Consider the following 20,388-nt stretch of genomic DNA (forward strand, 5'->3'; position numbering starts at 1 on the left):
GAAAATGCATCCCATAACATTTTTACATGGAAATATCTGTTCTAATCATTCAGCCTACAGTAGCAGCCAATATGTGGTATTCAGTGTAGGCCTACATTCTGTGAGTTTTGGGCAAAAACATTTAGGGCTTGACATTAACCTGTTTATCCACTTGTCTTTCACATAAAGGTGGTGACTGGAAATGTTGTTTGACGCAAGAAACCACTTCACAAAATAAAATTCATTATTATTCCCATAACATTATTACAGAAAATCACCAATTATGCTACCTGCTGCTTATTGGCTGCTTAGCTTATTCAGCCTGTCTCAAAAACACATCTGTATGTACGGGCTGAGTCATGCCTGGCAATGGAATAGAATCCTACTCCAGTTGTTCTGCCTACAAGAAAATACTTTGCATAGTTTGTTTTGTTTGAGTGTGTTGCATTGGAAGTGGCTGATATTAGCAATACCCTCAGTAGAGGGCAACGTTGATCGTGTTAACCCAGTGCCAGACTAGGGATGGAAGAAGTGCAGGACTGTCTTTTCCAAGTCAGTCCATTTGGACTATGTTCACTGAAATTCACAAATTACATATTATTTTATATTTTTTATGCAATGGAGACCTCTGATTATTCACTGTTAATGGTTAATCACATTTCCATGACTTTTAACCAAATTGTCATGACTATTATTATAGCCTACATGAAAAAGTATGAATTATTGACATTGAACTGCACTGTTGTGGTCAACCCTCCATCTGGAGAGCTTCTGGGTGTGCAGGCTTGGCTTTTTCAACATACAACCAAATACTTTTGTCTTTATAAAATGATTCCCCCATTCAATAAATCAGGGATCAAACGGATAAGGTATGGCTACTTCAAAAGAAAGGTATTCATGTTTCAGGGAAGATCTATGCACAGCAAGTTATTTGTCAAGTAGGCTATTCTTAGAATATTTTGAATGTTGTCGCAACTACATGGCTAGTGTTTTAATAGAGGGGAATCCCAGCTTTCCAACGGTGCAGATATATTTAGGCTCTACAGTGCCGGTGGAAAGGCCCTTATACCTAATTATACCTAATGCTGAATTGTCGCGCTCTCTCTCCTCGGGCAACGGCCCACTCCCTGGCACACACCCAGCACCATAGACATGCACTGAAAGGTCATTCCGATCATGGCTGATATGTCGTTTTTTTATTTTTTTGATTGGTTGATCATATTTAAAGTATGCTTTTACATTAACAACATTATGAAACTATTTCCATGACTTTTCATGATTACAAACCCTCATTTGACAACTTGGAACACGCATCATGCCTTTCAGGCTGGCACGTTTTCAATCTGGTTCAATCTCCAACAGCCTACTGCCACTCACAGCCTACTGCCATTCCAGCCTAGTGGCAAATAACTTAGACAAATCAGAAATGAATGCCCACTCTCCATTGCTATTCAATGAAGGTCCTACCTTCATTCCACTTTGATCAACCTTTTTTGCCTCTGTGTGACTCTGGGACAGCGATAGTTACTTTAATTTTGTAGATGAGCCGATGCGCAATTCCCCCAAAATAGAAGTGCCAGTATGGCATTCCGGACAGCGCCGGCCCAAGTCAAGCACTGGTGTTAACTGAAGGGGAAAACTAGAAAGTTGATGAATTCAATCCCGTCTCTGCACGGGCTGATTTTTATTCTGTGGGGCAGTCCCGTGGGCTACGCGCCCGCGTGCATCTTAAGGGAACGTTGCTTGTGATCAGTCTGATTTTTGAGTATTGCCTCTGGTTTGGTTGGTTTGCTGCAGTGTTGCCGTGGCATCCTGTATGACTCGCAGTGTTGGTGTCTGTTTGCTGCCTGTTTCTTACACAACGCACCCCTCTCTCTCCCCCTAGCTCTATTAACCCCCCCCCCCGCCCCACACACACCCTCCTTTCCCCCTAGCTCTATTAAACCCCCCGCCACACCACACCCCTCTCTTTCCCCCTAGCTCTATTAACCCCCCCCCCGCCACACACACCCCCCTCTCTCCCCCTAGCTCTATTAACCCCCCCGCCACACACACACACCCCCCTCTCTCTCCCCCAGCTCTATTAACCCCCGCCACACACACACACCCCTCTCTCCCCCTAGCTCTATTAACCCCCCCCCCCCCCCACCACCCCCCCTCTTTCCCCCTAGCTCCTATTAACCCCCCCCCCCCGCCACACACACACCCCTCTCTCCCCCTAGCTCTATTAAACCCCCCCCGCCACCACACACCACCCCTCTCGCCCCTCTCTCCCCCTAGCTCTATAACCCCCCCACACACCACACCCCCTTTCCCCCTAGCTCTATTAACCCCCCCCCCACACACACCCCCCTCTCTCCCCCTAGCTCTATTAAACCCCCCCCCGCCACACACACACCCCCCTCTCTCCCCCTAGCTCTATTAACCCCCCCCCCACACACACCCCCCTCTTTCCCCCTAGCTCTATTAAACCCCCCCCGCCACACACCCCCCTCTCTCCCCCCTAGCTCTATTAACCCCCCCGCCACACCCCCCTCTCTCCCCCTAGCTCTATTAACCCCCCGCCCCCCACCCCCCTCTCTCCCCTAGCTCTATTAACCCCCCCGCCACACACACACCCCTCTCTCCCCCTAGCTCTATTAACCCCCCCGCCACACACACACCCCCCTCTCTCCCCCTAGCTCTATTAAACCCCCCCCCCCGCCACACACACCCCTCTTTCCCCCTAGCTCTATTAACCCCCCCGCCACACACACCCCCCTCTCTCCCCCTAGCTCTATTAACCCCCCCCACACACACCCCCCTCTTCCCCCTAGCTCTATTAAACCCCCCCCCCACACCACCCCCCCTCTCTCCCCCTAGCTCTATTAAACCCCCCCCCCCACACACACCACCCCTCTCTCCCCCTAGCTCTATTAAACCCCCCCCGCCACACACACCCCCCTCTCTCCCCCTAGCTCTATTAACCCCCCCCCCGCCACACACACACACCCCTCCTCCCCCTAGCTCTATTTAACCCCCCCCCCCGCCACACACACCACCCTCTTTCCCCCTAGCTCTATTAACCCCCCCGCCACAACACACCCTGCAGCCCAAACATCCCTCTCCCTGTCAACAGGGTCTGAGTCAGTGGAGCAGATAATCCTTTCCCTGTCATAATCACACAAACACAGAGACATTTTGCTATGTCTTTAACCAAAGCCTACAGGACTGTGTGTGTGTGTGTGTGTCTGCAGCCATGGAATGAAGCTAAAGTAATTCTACTACCTGAACATAGTAAAGCACCCTTTTGCTCTAACAGCCACCCAATCAGTTTACTGCCTGTTCTTAGTAAACTGATGGAGAGGATTTGTTTTGACCAAATACAATGCTATTTTTCAGAGAACAAGTTAACTACTGATTTTCAGCATGCATAGGAGTATGGCACTCAACCTGTACTGCACTGACTCATGACTGATGATTGGCTAATAGATGATAAATGGAGCTGTATTGTTAGATTTCAGTGCAGCCTTTGCTGTTATAGATCATACATCGCTATTGTTGAAACTCACTTGCTATGGCTTTAAATCACCTGCCATCACATGGTTGGAGAGTTATTTAACCAATAGAACCTATAGCTAATAGTATTCTTCAATGGAAGCTTCTCTAGCATCAGATATGTGACATAATGTCTAGAGGCTTTTTATAGTGGAGATCAAGTTTATAACGTGTCTGGCTGGGCTGATGAGACAGTGGATTGCCCAGTCAGATGGAACAGAGTAAATAGCCATTTTTACATCATAGATTTAGCCGGTGGTAACTTGTGGAATAGACACCGGTTGGAATGCGGTTTTAACCAATCAGCATTCAGGATTTGAACCACCAGTTGTATAACATCATATGTACCGTGCGGTGTCCTTCAGGGAAGTTGCCTTGGTCTGTTACTCTTCTCTATTTTTAGAAATGATTTGCCACTGGTCTTACTCACAGCTAGCATGAACATGTATGTGGATGATTCCACACTACATGTCAGCACCAGGGTTTCTGTTAGGAAAATGTGGCGCCGGACAACGTGACCGGGAAGATTTTAATTTACCAGCCATTTGAGAAATGTACCGGACACATATGCATTGGGTGCATATCCCATTAGGGTGTCGACCCACGGTGTTCAGAATGACCAAGATCACATTTAGACTATGGTGTCAGGAAAACAACCTCTCAACGTCAACAAAACGAAGGATGATCGTGGTAATGCATCTTAACAGAACATGTAACTCATGAAATAAAGCAGTCAATAAAACAGCATTTTCAAACATTCCCAAAATGCAATTCAGTTCCATATGTGAGAGAGGAATCTCTGCTAGATACTTTATCAATTCCCCATTACAGACTGTGCATTCAGAAAGTATTCAGCCAACTTCACTTTTTCCACATTTTCGTTACAGCTTTATTCTGGAAAAAAAAAGACTTTCTCGTCTATATACACACGATACCCAATAATGACAAGGCAAACTGGTTTTTAGATATTGTTGCAAATGTAGTAAAAATAATAAACTGAAATATCACATTTTATGTTAGTATTTAGACCCTTTACTCAGTACTTTGCTCAAACACCATTGGCAGCGATTACAGCCTTGAGTCTTCTTGGGTATGACGCCACAAGCTTGGCAAACCTGTATTTGGGGAGTTTCTCCATTCTTCTCTGCAGATCCTCTCAAACTCTCTCAGGTTGGATGGGAAGCGTTGCACAGCTATTTTCAGGTTTCTCCAAAGATGTTCGATCGGGTTGAAGTCACCTCCCTGACCAAGGCCCTTCTCCCCCGATTGCTCAGTTTGGCCGGGCGGCCAACTCTAGGAAGAGTCTCGGTGGTTCCAAACTTATTCCATTTAAGAATGATGGAGGCCACTGTGTTCTTGGGGACCTTCAATGCTGCAGAAACGTTTTGGTGCCCTTCCCCAGATCTGTGCCTCGACACAATCCTGTCTCGGAACTCTACGGACAATTCCTTTGTCTATAGACGGAAAATTCCTGTCAACTGTAGGACCTTATATACAGGTGTGTGTGGTGTGTGTGTGTGTGTGTGTGTGTGTGTGTGTGTGTGTGTGTGTGTGCCTTTCGAAATCATGTCCAATCAGTTGAATTTACCACAGGTGGATTCCAATCAAGTTGTAGATGCATCTCAAGGATGATCAATGGAAACAGGATGCACCTGAGCTCAATTTCAAGTCGCATAGCAAAGGGTCTGATGACTTATGTAAATATATTATTTCAGTTTTTTTATTTTTAATACATTTGCAAAAAAATTCTAAACCTGTATTCGCTTTGTCAATATGGGGTATTGAGTGTGGATTGATGAGGATGTTTTATAAAAAAAAAAAAACAATTTGAGAATAAGGCTAACGTAACAACATTTGGAAATAGTCCAGAGCTTTGAATACTTCCCGAGTACCATGTGTTGGCTAGCTAGCTAACGTTACATGTATCTGTGTAGTAACATTATTAGTATCTCAGCCATTTGCATTGCTAGTTATAGCTAGCTATCATTGAACCTGGTTGGTTAGCTACCTGCAGATTCATGCAGGGTTGTAACGTCATGAGTTGGGATTATGGTTCATTGTTTAGCTAGCTAGCTAGCTAGCTACATGTCTTAACAAAAGACTCCACTATGCAAGTATCCATTTCAATAGAATGTTTATCACTGCGACAACTGTTGATAGACGTAGCTGGCTATCTACTTCGATTTCAGAGCACTCTCCTCGAGTGTGCCAGAGCACAGAATAATTAACAAATTTACTAGCGCTCAACACCCATTGAATATGGCCAGTGACATAATGTAAAAAAAGCATAATTGATGTTTTGCCAGCAGCACAGTTGCAGTCACCAACACTGCATAACATGAAAACAGCCTAACCAGCTCTGCTATGGAGAGTAAAATGGTTAGTGAGCTGTTCTCTCATTTGTCTGGAAGTAGCTAGCCAATGTTAGCCAGTTAGCTTGGGTGCTTGACTGCTGTTAATAGGTCAGAACGCTGGGATCAACCCTACTCCTTGGCCAGAGCGTCCAGTGTGCACTCTGAACGCTCCGAATTTACAACCGGACAATCTGACACTCTCTGAGTTTACGAGCATGCTCTGGCACGCCAGATTAAATTTACGGACACACCCGTAGTATAAACCAGCCTTTAGTCTTGAAGTCTTTGGATGTTTATGTTTAGTACATAGCCTCACATGTGAATCCTTAAAGAGATGGGTGGGGCTAAGGCTTAAGAGTGTGTGAACGATGCTGAATGGGTAGACGAAGAGCTTTCCAGTAGGTTTACCAAACATTTGAGGGCCATTTCTCAAATGTGAGGTATGGCATTCTGGAAGTTCATTAACTTTCAAAGCAGAATTACTTTCCCATTGTTCCTCAATTGTAGTGTATGATATACCATTTTCTAGCTCCGAGTCTCTACTTTTATCCAATGTAAAAAACACCAATTTCAAATCTTGCTATGTAATATCAAGACGGTTGGTCACATTTGGTTATATTAATTTATGTTAATGCATATATTAATTAGTCATCTACTGTTCTCAGTCTTGGAGTGGAAACGTTGTTTGGAGTTCAAAACCTCCTACACTTGTGAGAAACAAACAAGTTTGGTTTATTTCATAACCATCATGTAGGAGATTTGTAAATGTTTTCATGGTCTTATGTTTGGAGGGCTCCATGTGCGCAATGAGCATGTGTCTGGTTTCTCTGTCCTGATAATGTTGAGCGCGTGCGCGCACCTGAGCATGTCTGGTTTCTCTGTCCTGATAATGTTGAGGGAGCGCGCGCACCTGAGCATGTCTGGTTTCTCTGTCCTGATAATGTTGAGGGAGCGTGCGCACCTGAGCATGCATAGAAGTAAATGACCTGCTGTGCGAAATGAAGGAACGTTTTTTTTTTTTTTATTTATTTTTTTACATCTGAGAATAATATATTCAAACCATAGTTCCTTACAGTAAGCTATTTAGAAAAATATTTCCAACAATCTCCCCCTCCTTGATAATCACCAATCATCGTTGTGAAAGAGCAGTGGTCTACTACTGCATTGGCCTATAGGCTCTGAGTTCCATGCACTCATTTCTTCAGCCGCCAATGCATCACGCTGTATCAATGTGTCCATATGGCAGAGGCTGGGCATCTCGCATTAGGTGACTTTTAACTTTTAGATTTATCATTTTATTTCTTATGATTAACAACATGAAAATAATTTTAAGAAATGAAAATGTTATTATTGAAATTGTAGAAAAAATTGTAAGCTTCCCCAAACAAGAAACTCATACAAAGTAATTGCCTCCACATTTCCATGGTCAGATTTGGCCTATAGGCTACTTTTGAAGCAAGGTAAGACATGCCTCATGATATTAAATTGGCATTTTCCAGTTTCAAATAATATGAAATGGCATTTTCAGGTTTCAAACAAAATGTTTTCAAAATGCATACTGCTGGTTGCCTGCACTTGGGAGGCGCGCTTCAATTACCAATTGAGAAATAAAAATAGTAGCTCTTTTCGTGCACCAAAACTGTTTTTAAGACGTGATGGCATTTACAATTGTTGCGCAAATAATGAGCTGATAAAAGCACATGTTTTACTCCAGCAGCAACCAGCTCAGGAACTGCAGGAGAAATCACACTCAAAATAGGCTCTGTATGTTGTGTGATAGTTGTGTTGGATAAATAAGATGCATGATGACTAACGAAAATACACACAAACCATTTTAATTCCTCAAAATTATACAAATTGACCTATAGACCGATAAGCATGGCGGTCAAATGTATTTCCATCAATGAATAAAAATATATTTTTAAATGTAATCTCCCGGTCATTTTGGCCAGCAACAGTTTTTTTTAATTTATCGGCTTTTTTTTCACGTCCAAAAGTCGGCCATTTCCGGCTAACGGAAATCCTGGTCAGCACCCAAAGCCAGTGAGCCTACACAAATTCTAAATAAAGAGTTAGTCAGTATCAGAATAGGTGATTTTTATAATAAACTGGTCTTAAATACATCTACAACTAAAAGCATTGTATTTGGTTCAAAACATTCTCTGGAGTTGTGTATAAAAGGTGTGACCATTGAGAGTTAAGGAAGCTGAACTCCTAGGAGTTACATTGGATGGTCAGTTATCATGATCAAGTCATGTTGACAAAGGTGTTGTGAAGATGGGGAGAGGTATGTCTGTTTATTAAAATATGTTCTGTGTTTTTGACACATCAGCTGTACTCTTGTCCCATCTTCATTACTGTCCAGTAATATGGTCAGGTGCAGCAAAGCTGCAGCTGGCTGAAAACTAAGCAGAATGCCTTTCCCGTAACTGCACACAGAACTAACATCAACAACATGCAGTCTTTCCTGGTTGAGGAGAGATTAACTGTATCTCTTCTAGTTTTTATGATAAGCATTACTATAATGAAAATTCCAGATTGTTATTTGATTATACAGACATTCAGCTCAGACACCCATACATACCCCACAAGACATGCCATCGGGGGTCTCTTCACAGTCCCCAAGTCCAAAACAAATTGACAGCACCGCACAGTATTATACAGAGCCACGATCGCATGGAACTCCCTTCCATCTCTTATTACTGAGCAGACAGTAACATTACCTTTTATAAAAAGATTTAACATCTCATGCCACTGTGAGGGGACACTAACACACCCAATTTTTATAGTTGTATTATATTTTGTATTGTTTGTATATCGTTGTATTTTTTATTTGTTTGACTGTCCTTGTCCATCAGTGTTTTGTTACTTGTCATGTGTTTTTTGTGAATAACTGCTGCTTCGGCAAACGCTACTGGGGATCCTAAATAAACAAATAAACGGTATTGTGTGTTGGCATCAGACCAGCTTGCTGCTCCCATTTAAAACACTCTAGGCATCATAATGAATATTCATGTTTTCACCGTGTGTCTCTTGAGCCTCTACCTCTTTGTGATTGTTTATATGCTTATCTGTTTGCGTTGTTTGCATATAATTAACAGTATTTTTTTTCCTTCTCTCCCCATCCTCTCACCCCTTTGCTTCCTCTCTCTCCTTCTCCTGTCTCCTCCTGTCTCCTCCCTCTCTCTGCCTCCCCCTGGCGGTGGTGATTCCTATTTATATTCTACTCTATTCTGTTCTTTTCTATGTTTATTCTACTCTGCTCTATCCTACCCTGCTCTACTCTACTCTCCAGCAGCAGAGTCCAGTGGAACAGCGTTACATAGAGCTGTTAGCCCTGAGATGAATACCTGAAGAAACTAGAGGAACTGCAGCTCTCTGACTCCTCCCCTAACTCCTCCCACCTATCAAATAGCTCCACCCCCAACGCGGCCTCTCCCACGCAGCACGTCACACACCTGCACACCCCCTTCTGAGTGGGGTTGTCACACACACTCCGACGTACACAACCCACGTGTATGCACACTCTCCGGGGGTGTTGATTACATGTCAGTTAATCAATCATAGGATTAATTGAAGTTCCAAATTTGAGAGTTGAAAAGTGACATTTTTTCCTGATCAAGATTTTTTCAGTTCTGCAGGATTTCAGAATGTTCAGTTCTTTTGGAATTTCTGAATTTCAATTCACTTCCTGAAATGGGTTTGACCCTGAGACAGGAAGACTTTTTTGTACATAAAGTTTAAAGTAATAATGAAGTCAATACATAACATGGAATAGACGTAACCGTGGTGATTATGCAACATGTTACAGTGCAACATGTCACAGTACAGCCTTTTCACAACTTTAATAGAATATTTGTTTTTTTCCACAAAAACAAAGAAGCCTTAATATAAAATAAAACATATTTTGTAGATAAACAATACTGAAGGTCAAGTGTAAAGGGTTAAAACTCACTGGCTGCATTCCAATTCACCCAGAAGTGTGCATTCAGTCACTCCCCTTCATGCTTATGCATTGTATTGGTGCAAGCATGGCTGGATGGAGTTTCCACCGTATTTCTCACACCAGTCCCTTCCTTTTAAATCTATGAGGGGGAGTATATGAGTGCACACTTCAGGAGAAGGGTAGAGAATGGGATCGTAGCCCCTGCTCCTCTAGGACCGAATACACTGCACTCCTCTCCATGACCAGGGAGGGAATGGGAGACGGGAATGAAAATTTGACTAGAAGTATATATGACTAGTTTCCCTTCAATCATTGTAGCTGTACCTATGTCCCAACATAAGCAATACCAGTCCAATCATTCAGTTAAGTTTGGATAGGGAGCTTGAGTAACTACAGTCCCCTCTTGATAAGTGCACAGTTGGGTAAGTGCAAACCAAGTCCACTGCAATTCCCCCGTCCCAACTCACATAAATTATTTAGCATTCATAACCACAGAAATAGTATAAATCAGTTCTATGTTCATAAGTCCCAAATTGTAGCATTTTAATCGGGGTTGATTGTATTCCAGTGTATGATGTCCAGTAGGCCAAGTATCCCTCTGTATTGTACTGTAGAAGGTCTAGGGAGAGATGGGACACAGTCAGCTGTATTGGTTCCTATGAGAGCTGAGAGTTTTATCTCATATCGTGATCCACTCTAGCCTTGTCCCAAATCTGATTGTACTGTCTTGCCGACTCAAAATAACCCTTTATTTTTTATTGGTCACAGAAACATTTAGCAGATGTTATTGCGGGTGTAGCAAAATGCTTGTGTTTCTAGCTCCAACAGTACAGTAATATCTAACAATTCACAATAATACACACATCTAAACATAAAGAATGGATTTAAGAAATATATAATATTAGGACGAGCAATGTCAGTGGCATTGACTAGAATACAGTATATACATATGAGATGAGTAGAGCAGGATGTAAACATTTATTAAAGTGACTCATATGGTCTTAGTCATGCATTACAATTACCGTATGTGTTTGTAAGACGGCACAAACAGATCTGGCACCAGGCTAGGTCCACTCAGTCCAATAATAGTGACCAGTGGTTCTGCCTCAACCCAACTCTCATTTTGCAAACTTCCAACTTCAGAACCTTTACAACCTGTTACCTTAAACGGTCAAACTCCTCTTGGCATAAACGTAAACATTTGCCATCGACCCTCTTGATCCCAATCCACGTAGCAAAATGGTTTAGCTCAAATTTGCTGAAGGTTTTTGGACTCCCACAGAGTAGGTTCAGAAATAATCTACAAAGAAAAGCTGTGGACAGGAGAAGTTCTTTGACAAGAGCAATGTCCGGAGGTGGGATCAGATCGGTGGAAGTCCATAATCATTTAGAACGTTTCAAGGGATCACGATGTGGGCAATGTATTCTCAGACAAGAGAGTTCTTTGGACAAGAATCACCATAGATTTTGAGATTGTTGGGAAAAGTCCGGAATTGTTTAGTTACTCTTTACAGGGCATATCCAGTGTTCTGGAGAACGCTGGTCAGGTCCAGTTCTGTGCCTTTGACCGTCTGAAGTTCAACCTCAGGTGTATGTTTTGTATGTACCCAAACTATAACTTTGTCTTTGTCATTGTTCCTCTGTGTGACATCTGTGGCGAGGGGTAAAGGGAAAGAAAGCACCTGATTGGTTGTGGTGCGGGGAAAGAAAGCACCCGATTTGCTGGGGCAGGGGAATGATGGATTCCGGTGGTTGTGGAAGGGAAAGAAGGCAACCAATTGGTTGTGTCGGGGAAAGAAAAGGTCCTGATTGGTTGATACAGTATGTATGCTCCTTCTGGTCAAGACCCTTTGGGTAGGATAACTCTTGTTGAAAACAGTCACCACTGGATATGGAAAGACCATACAAGAGAGAGAACTTAAAGGGCTTGTTGCTGAACATCTATTGAAAGATGGTGGTGATGGTGGGCTAAACATGAGGTCTCTTGATATTTAAACCTTTCAGGCACTACCTTTTCGCTCCCTAATGCTACCCCAGAATGCGTCACTTCGGAAGACTTTGGCCTCAATGAGGTGAAAAAGTTTAAAAACAAAGCCAAGAGTGAAATGAACAACAAGGTAAAACACTTTTTGGTTTGTTGGTTGGTTGTTTTTTAGGCAAAAAATGAAATCTATTTTGTTTATTTTTTTTACTTTATACAAGTACAGTAACTATGATGTAATTACCTCAAACAAAACTGATTTTACTGTTAAGTTGTTGTAAAATATTATTTATTTAGTGTACCATTTGACACGTTTTATAAAAAGGAAGTAGTAGGACAAACATTTTTTGTTTTGTTTCTTTGAATGGTTGGCTAATAATTTGTGGATTTCTTGTTACATAAATTTTTTTTGCATTTTGAGATTTTGATTTCTAACAGAAGAGGACAGTGAATCATGAATTGTGGGAGATTTGATTCAGTTCCTTTTGAGTCTTCACCTGTGATTGTGTAAATAGGGGCGTGATTAGATCAATGGAGTGGCTGAGGATCTGACTTTTCTGGACCCCTCTTCTGGACAGCTAAATGTCCCGAAGCTTCTGCTATTGTGCGGGATTCTCTACTTTACACACAGTCTCTGTTCTACTCGTAGGGAACCGGCTGTTCTAGCGAATGGTGCTCTTTTAATAATGTTAGATCAAAGCTCAATCAATGTCTGCAAAAACACAATGATAGCATTCTACATGTATTTTTATTTAACCTATATTTAACTAGGAAACTGAATATATTAGCATAACGATCTAATTGCATATCCCCATGAAACTGAGATCAAATAGTTGCTATGCAGATGCTGCATGGAAGTTTCATCTGTAAAATTGGGAGAATTATAATTCACCATTGACACTAGAAATGTGAAGGGTGGTTCTATATGTGTAGAGCTGAGACTGCTTAAAGTAGAGAATTACGTACAGGGGTCCAGGAAAGTCTGATCCACAGCCTCGGCCTTCAATCAAACTCATTGTGGTATTTATGCAGGAGCTCTTTTACCCCCATGGTCAAATATAATCCCTGAAGAGTGGTAATAATTTACTACCACAAGGAAGTATCCCCATCACAAATAGATGCTTCCATGTTTTTCCACAATGAGAAGGCTATGCATGGACATTAGTTTGTAAACAAAGACACTGCCAAAAACATCGGCATAACGAGTTTGACTGAATTCCAGCCCTAGAAGAATTGAGCACTGATAAAGGCTGTGCAAATGGCACACTATTAGTCCCAAATGGCACCCTATTACTGCCAATATAGTGCACTTATTTTGACCAGAGAATAGGGTGCCAGCTGTCGCTAGTGATTTAGTTAATTTTCTTCATGTATTCTACCTTTAACATAGGGATATCTAGTCTAAAGGATTTCTGTCATATTATAGCCTACTTACTCCCTAGCCTGGTGTACCAGATCAGTTTGTGCTGTTTTGCCAAATCCTTTTGAGTCATGACCATAGGAGTTAGCTTGAGTGCCAGTCTGTTTCAGGGGGCGTACTGTCAAGGGGGGTGTACTTGTACAACAAGCTGCCTCTTGCTACAGTAACAGGAGATAGACTCCTGCTCTACGAGTCTGTCTGGCTTGGACAAAGCTTACATGCCAGTCTTTGTCTGCTCTGTTCATGCCAGGGCGAGCAGAAACCAACTGGCACCCAGCCTACATGGGAGTTTTGGCAAGACAACACAAACAGATGTAGGATTCAGGCTGTACTACTCCTCTCATGTATGAGTAGTCCATGTTGGTTGTTGTGTAAATAATGCTGATTAAATTAATTTAAAGATTTCTCACTTTAAAAAAAAACATGTTGAATTGGGTTGTTTCTTTCATTCTTATTCTTGGGGTCGTAATGTGATATTTTTTTATTATCCTTTGTTTATTCAGGTCATATTGAAATTAGGAAAATCTCTTATCTAATGTCTGCTCATGTGGGTATTCAGACCTTTTCCCTTCATGGGATGTCTCAGCCCTAAACTGACCTTGTCCCTTCATGGGATGTCTCAGCCCTAAACTGACCTCGTCCCTTCATGGGATGTCTCAGCCCTAAACTGACCTCGTCCCTTCATGGGATGTCTCAGCCCTAAACTGACCTCGTCCCTTCATGGGATGTCTCAGCCCTAAACTGACCTTGTCCCTTCATGGGATGTCTCAGCCCTAAACTGACCTCGTCCCTTCATGGGATGTCTCAGCCCTAAACTGACCTCGTCCCTTCATAGGATGTCTCAGCCCTAAACTGACCTTGTCCCTTCATAGGATGTCTCAGCCCTAAACTGACCTTGTCCCTTCATGGGATGTCTCAGCCCTAAACTGACCTTGTCCCTTCATGGGATGTCTCAGCCCTAAACTGACCTTGTCCCTTCATGGGATGTCTCAGCCCTAAACTGACCTTGTCCCTTCATGGGATGTCTCAGCCCTAAACTGACCTCGTCCCTTCATAGGATGTCTCAGCCCTAAACTGACCTCGTCCCTTCATAGGATGTCTCAGCCCTAAACTGACCTTGTCCCTTCATGGGATGTCTCAGCCCTAAACTGATCTTGTCCCTTCATGGGATGTCTCAGCCCTAAACTGACCTCGTCCCTTCATAGGATGTCTCAGCCCTAAACTGACCTTGTCCCTTCATGGGATGTCTCAGCCCTAAACTGACCTTGTCCCTTCATGGGATGTCTCAGCCCTAAACTGACCTCGTCCCTTCATAGGATGTCTCAGCCCTAAACTGACCTTGTCCCTTCATGGGATGTCTCAGCCCTAAACTGACCTTGTCCCTTCATGGGATGTCTCAGCCCTAAACTGATCTTGTCCCTTCATAGGATGTCTCAGCCCTAAGTATGACAATTGGTTACTTTTTTCAGCACTGTGTAGTGTTGGTCCCATGTATCATGAGCTGAAATTAAAGATCCCAGAAATGTTCCAAATACACAAAAAGCATATTTCTCAACAACAAAAATCACATTTGTTTACCCCATGCTAGTGAGCATTTCTCCTTTGCCAAGATAATCGATCCACCTGACATATCAAGAAGCTGATTAAACCGCATGATCATTACACAGGTGCACCTTGTGCTGGGGACAATAATAAAAGGCCACTGAAGTGTGCTGTTTTGTCACAACACAATGCCACAGATGTCTCACGTTTATAAGGGAGTGTGCAATTGGCATGCTGACTGCAGGAATGTCCACCAGAGCTTTTTTCCAGAGAATTGAATGTTAATTTCTCTACCATAAGACGAGATCCTGCCGCCATCTCCTCATGCTCACCGTGATAATGCTCGACCTCATGTTGCAAGGATATGTACACAATTGCTGAAAGCTGAAAATGTCCCAGTTCTTCCATGGCCTGCATATGCGCCAGACATGTCACCCATTGAGCATGTTTGGGACGCCCTGGATCGACATGTATGACAGCGCGTTCCAGTTCCCATCAATATCCAGCAACTTTGCACAGTCATTGAAGAGGAGAGGGACATCATTCCACAGGCCACAATCAACAACCTGATCAACTCTATGTAAAGGAGATGTGATGCGCTGCATGAGGCAAGTAGTGGTCACACCAGACACTGACTGGTTTTCTGATCCACACCCCTACCTTTTTTAAAAGTATCGGTGACCAACAGATGCATGTCTTTATTCCCAGTCATGTGAAATCCATAGATTAAGGCCTAATAAATTACTTGCATTACATTAAATTAATTAATGACTGATTTCCCTATATGAACTAACTCAGTAAAACCTTTTGAAATGGTTGCATGGTGCGTTTATATTTATGTTCAGTATACTTTGTAGCTACATTTCAATGGGGCCTACCCTAGCTTCCTGTAATAAGTTACAGGTAACTGACAAGAAAACATCAGGTGTCTTACTATGGCGTTGGGCCACCACAGCTTCAATGCACCTTGGCATAGATTCTACAAGTGTCTGGAACTCTTGGATGCGGACACCATTCTTCTCTAAAATATCCTAACATTTGGTGTTTTGTTGATGGTGGTGGAAAACCCGGTCTCATGCACCTCTCCAGAATCTCCCATAAGTGTTAAACTGGGTTGAGTTCTGGAGACTGAGATAAACACCCATTAAACCCCCTGTGCTCCTTTAAGACCCCTCTTTCAAAGTGGGCAACTGGGCATTTTTAAACATGACCATAAGCATGATGGGATGTTAATTCCTTAATTAACTCAGGAACCACACCTATGTGGAGCCACCTGCTTTCGATATACGTTGTAGCCCTCATTTACTCAAATGTTTCCTTTATTTGGGCGGTTACATGTACCTGTGACCGACATTTGCAGGCGCACTAACAATGTAATAACCAGACCTATTTTATGGGAAGTAGGACTAAAAAGTTCATACATCCTCAATCTAATGGTTTTTAGCTGAAACTGGTTGATGGGGATGTGAGCTTCTAGCTCCAGAAATGCATTTTGGGTAATCTTCGTGGTTCGCGTGGGGGGGTGTTAAAGCGCTCGGCTTCTGCTTCCTTCTAGTAAATAAATAAACGCCTAATTTATCAGTTAATAACACAATTAGACTTGGCAGTGAGCGAACAACCGTATTCTGTCTCGTGCTGTGAGCTAATAGCAAACAAATTCTTAAACACGTCGCCGGCAACCCAGATCTGTTGACAATCGGAAAGGATTAGATTTGATCCATCATCTAACGAGAAGGAACCCGGGTTGAGTGGAGAGGAAAATGGAAAAGCAGTTGTTTGGAGGAGTTGCCGGTGGAGATGGCACTGCGCAGCCGGGAGTACCGAATCGAAACAAGCCTCGGACGTTGGCCACCTCTGGATCGAAACAGGATAGCGTGGAGACGTTGGACAGGTGATAGGTTATTTTGATATCGGTACACAACTGTTACAATGTTACTAGCTACAATGTTAGGATCATTTACACTGGGCAGTGGAAATAGAAGAGCGAATGTCTCTTTCGTAGGCTGCAGCCTAGACCATTGTTTACCATATGTTGTTGCAAAACAGTTACAATGTTACTACAATGTTATACTATTTGTGCATTGGCTGATGGGCGATGTTGTCCGCATGCATTTAGGGGACTTGTTTGACATATGTTGTTAGTGTAATTTTCAACGAGAAAGCGACGGTTTTTAATGTTTGCTTTCCAAAGCGTTGCACTGCTCTGCAACATGCATTCGATTATTGTCCGGTGAAACAAAGCAGTACATGAATCTCTAATATCCTCGTGTGTTCAGCAATGAGCGCGCCAGATGGACGCGTCGGGGTCTGTGCCAAGTGAACACGCCTCAGTTATAAAGCAGTGTCTTTGCCCAGCAGGAATCGGCCTAACCGCGACCTATTTTAGCCCAGAATGTTGCACGCAGGCTTATTTATTGTAACGTAACTACTGTGTCTGACTGTCAAGTCTAGCCTAGGTCTGTGGTATCTCTCCAATAGGCTAATGATTTACAGTTAGCGATATACATGTTTACTATCGTTCAATTTAAAGGGTTTTATTGGCATGGGAAACATATGTTTACATTGCCAAAGCAAGTGAAATAATAATTAAATGAAAGTAAACAGACAAAAGTTCCAAATAATAGACATTTCAAATGTCATATGTCTATAAACAGTGTTCTAACAATGTGCAAATAGTTAAACACAAAGGGAACATAAATACATTTGGGTTGTATTTACAATGGTGTTTGTTCTTCACTGGTTTACCTTTTCTTGTGGCAACAGGTCACAAATCTTGCTGCTGTGATGGCACACTGTGGAATTTCACCCAGTAGATATGGGAGTTTTCAAAATCGGTTTGTTTTCTAATTATTTGTGGATCTGTGTAATCTGAGGGAAATATGTTTCTCTAATATGGTCATACATTTGGCAGGAGGTCAGGAAGTGCAGCTCAGTTTCCACCTCATTTTGTGGGCAGTGGCACATAGCCTGTCTTCTCTTGAGAGCCAGGTCTGCCTACGGCGGCCTTCTCAATAGCAAGGCTATGCTCACTGAGTCTGTACATAGTCAAAGATTTCCTTAATTTTGGGTCAGTCACAGTGTACTCTCTGTTTAGGGCCAAATAGCATTCTAGTTTGCTCAGTTGTTTTGTTAATTCTTTCCAATGTGTCAAGTAATTATTATCTTTTAGTTTCTCATGATTTGGTTGGGTCTCCCTTGAACCCCCTGTCTCCCTGTCGTCTCTCTGTCAGCATATCTGTGTCTGTCTGTCCCTCTCTTTTGCACTCTGTCTATTCCCCTGCCATGTCTCTCTTCCTCCTTCTCACTTTCTGTATATCCCCCGTCCCCTCCTCCCTCCCCCGGCTCCTCCTCCCTCCTTCCTCCCTCCCTCCTCCCTCCTCCAGTCCTACAGGTTCTCATGTAGAGTGGTGTAAGCAGCTGATAGCAGCCACCATCTCCAGCCAGATATCATCTGTACCTGCAGACACTGCATCCGGAGACTGCAAGGTGGGACACACACACACACACACACACACACACACACACACACACCACACACACACACACACACAGGCATACAGTAAGAGGTTTAGACACACGGTCATCACACAGTTGTGTTTTCTGACTGACAGGATTGGAGGAGGACAGATTTCCCAAGGGTGAGGTTAATTAACCACAGGTGTGTGTGTGTGTGTGCGTGTGTGTGTGTGCTTATACACTTCAAGTAGCTGTGTAGAGCGGGATTTGGGTCGTAGTCTACGTCACCTGACTCAGTCACTCTTTTGCTTCCATTCCAGTCTACACCAGGGTTTCCCAAACTCTGTCCAGGGCCCCACTGGGTACACGTTTTGGTTTTTGTCCCAGCACTACAGGGGCTGGTTGAAATAATCAAAGCTTGTTGGTGAGTTGGATATTGAGGACAAAACCCAGAACATACACCCAGGGTTTGGGAAACCCTGGTCTAAAGCTGTTTTACAGCGGTTTAGAGGTTTTATAGCTTTTGTATTCAGTGTGTCAATGCTTCTCTCACCACCTGTTGCAGCTTTGCCTCCTGGTGATGTTAGTGTCCACTAGGCTTATCTGTGTGTGTGTGTGTGTGTGTGTTGTGTGTGTGTGTGTCTGTAACCCACAGGTGTCCAAGCGGTCTGTTCTGAGTGTAAGATTTAAGGACTGTTGCTGCTTCCAAACGTCCATGAACCCATTTTAATATTATCTTACTACTTGACAACCTGTCAAGGAGCGTGTGGAATACAGAGCTATGTAGAAAACCGTTTTTCCTGTGTGAAGACCTACTGCTCTTCTATGGCTGTCTCAAGCTTTCAGCTAGTTCTTTGTGTGTTGTAGTTTTGTAGGAGCTGCTGCTTTGTCTCTGTCCGTGTGTCTTACTTTCAAGGCTACAGATACTCTGGTCTACAGACTTCAAGGTGTTACTTAGCCTGTCTGCAACGTTGTGTAGCTTCGCTCCCTTCTGCGTTCCCTTCTTCACTTCCTTCTGCGTTCCCTTCTTCACTTCCTTCTGCGTTCCCTTCTTCACTTCCTGTTAGAACTCTACTGATTCTAACTATTCAAATTTTTCTACAAAGTTCTGCCACCCACACACGCCTCATATCCTGTCTCTGTAGAGGAGACATGACCTTTTGGGCCTCAAAGACCCTTTCATCAACTCTTCTGCCTTTTCTGCATTCTCGCTCTCTTTCTCTCACGTTCTCCCTCTCTCTCCGCTCTATTTTCTCTCCTTATTCTCTTGTTCTCTTTCCTCCTTCACACTCAAGATAATTCTGTTACAGTTGCAAGTTAACTCTTCCTATTGCCCTCTGCTTCCACGGTTACCATGCCTCTCCCTGGTTCAGGACTCTATGGAAGGGGGACATATTTACCAGGGCAACATGACTCTGAACTTCCCGCTAATGCTTTGGCAAGTCTCTCGCTCTATCCCTCCATCCCTCTCTCCTGCCCCTTATGATATATGCTAATTAGCAGACGATTTTATCTAAAGAGACATAGTCATGCGTGCAAACATTTTACGTATGTGTGGCTCAAGCTGGAATCAAACCCACGATTCATGCTTGAGCCACATAGGGCCTTATGCCGCCTCTGACAGAGCTATAGACAAGGAGAAGGAACAATCTCTCCATTTCCTCTTTGATCCCTCTCTCCACTTACCCCCTTTGTTTCACTCTCCCAGTGCCTACCCCTCTCTTTGGCTTTCACCTCTTTAGCTGTAGTCTGTGGCAGTGAGAAATGGTTCTGCTTAGGACGGGAGGTTCTGTTTAAAAAAGTTCTAGATCTGTTCCTTATTGTGGTTCTATGTTCTAGCCTCCTAGACGGAACCAAGCAGGTCCAGACGGATGAGGTTCCACTGGTACCGGGAGAGACCATCAAGGCTGTGGGTTAGTAGCACTAGGGTCTCTGTCTTCAGTCCCTCTCTGTCTCTCTCTTCCTCTCTCTCTCTCTCTCTCCTCTCTCTCTCTCTCTCTCTCTCTCTCTTCTCTCTCTCTCTCTCTCTCTCTCTCTCTCTCCTCTCTCTCTCTCCTCTCTCTCTCTCTCTCTCTCTCTCTCTCTCTCTCTCTCTCGTCTCTCGGCTCCCTCTCTCGCTCTCTCCCTCTCTCTCGGTCTCCTCTCGGTCTCCCTCTCTCCTCTCCCTCTCTCT

At 43.4% G+C, this 20,388-nt stretch overlaps 1 long non-coding RNA gene and 1 pseudogene across 1 annotated transcript; both read left to right on the forward strand.

The window, feature by feature from the left end:
* Window positions 1-9,399, forward strand: part of LOC115194635 (myotubularin-like) — a 44,792-nt pseudogene extending 35,393 nt beyond the window's left edge.
* A 7,121-nt stretch (window positions 9,400-16,520) lies between these two features.
* Window positions 16,521-18,397, forward strand: LOC115193428 (uncharacterized). Its single transcript, XR_003878179.1, has 3 exons — window positions 16,521-16,650; window positions 18,143-18,245; window positions 18,371-18,397. It is a non-coding gene; the product is annotated as an uncharacterized LOC115193428 (long non-coding RNA).
* The last annotated feature ends 1,991 nt before the right edge of the window (window positions 18,398-20,388 follow it).

The sequence above is a fragment of the Salmo trutta genome, chromosome 5 (genome assembly GCF_901001165.1).
Source record: "Salmo trutta chromosome 5, fSalTru1.1, whole genome shotgun sequence".
Taxonomy (NCBI): Eukaryota; Metazoa; Chordata; class Actinopteri; order Salmoniformes; family Salmonidae; genus Salmo; species Salmo trutta.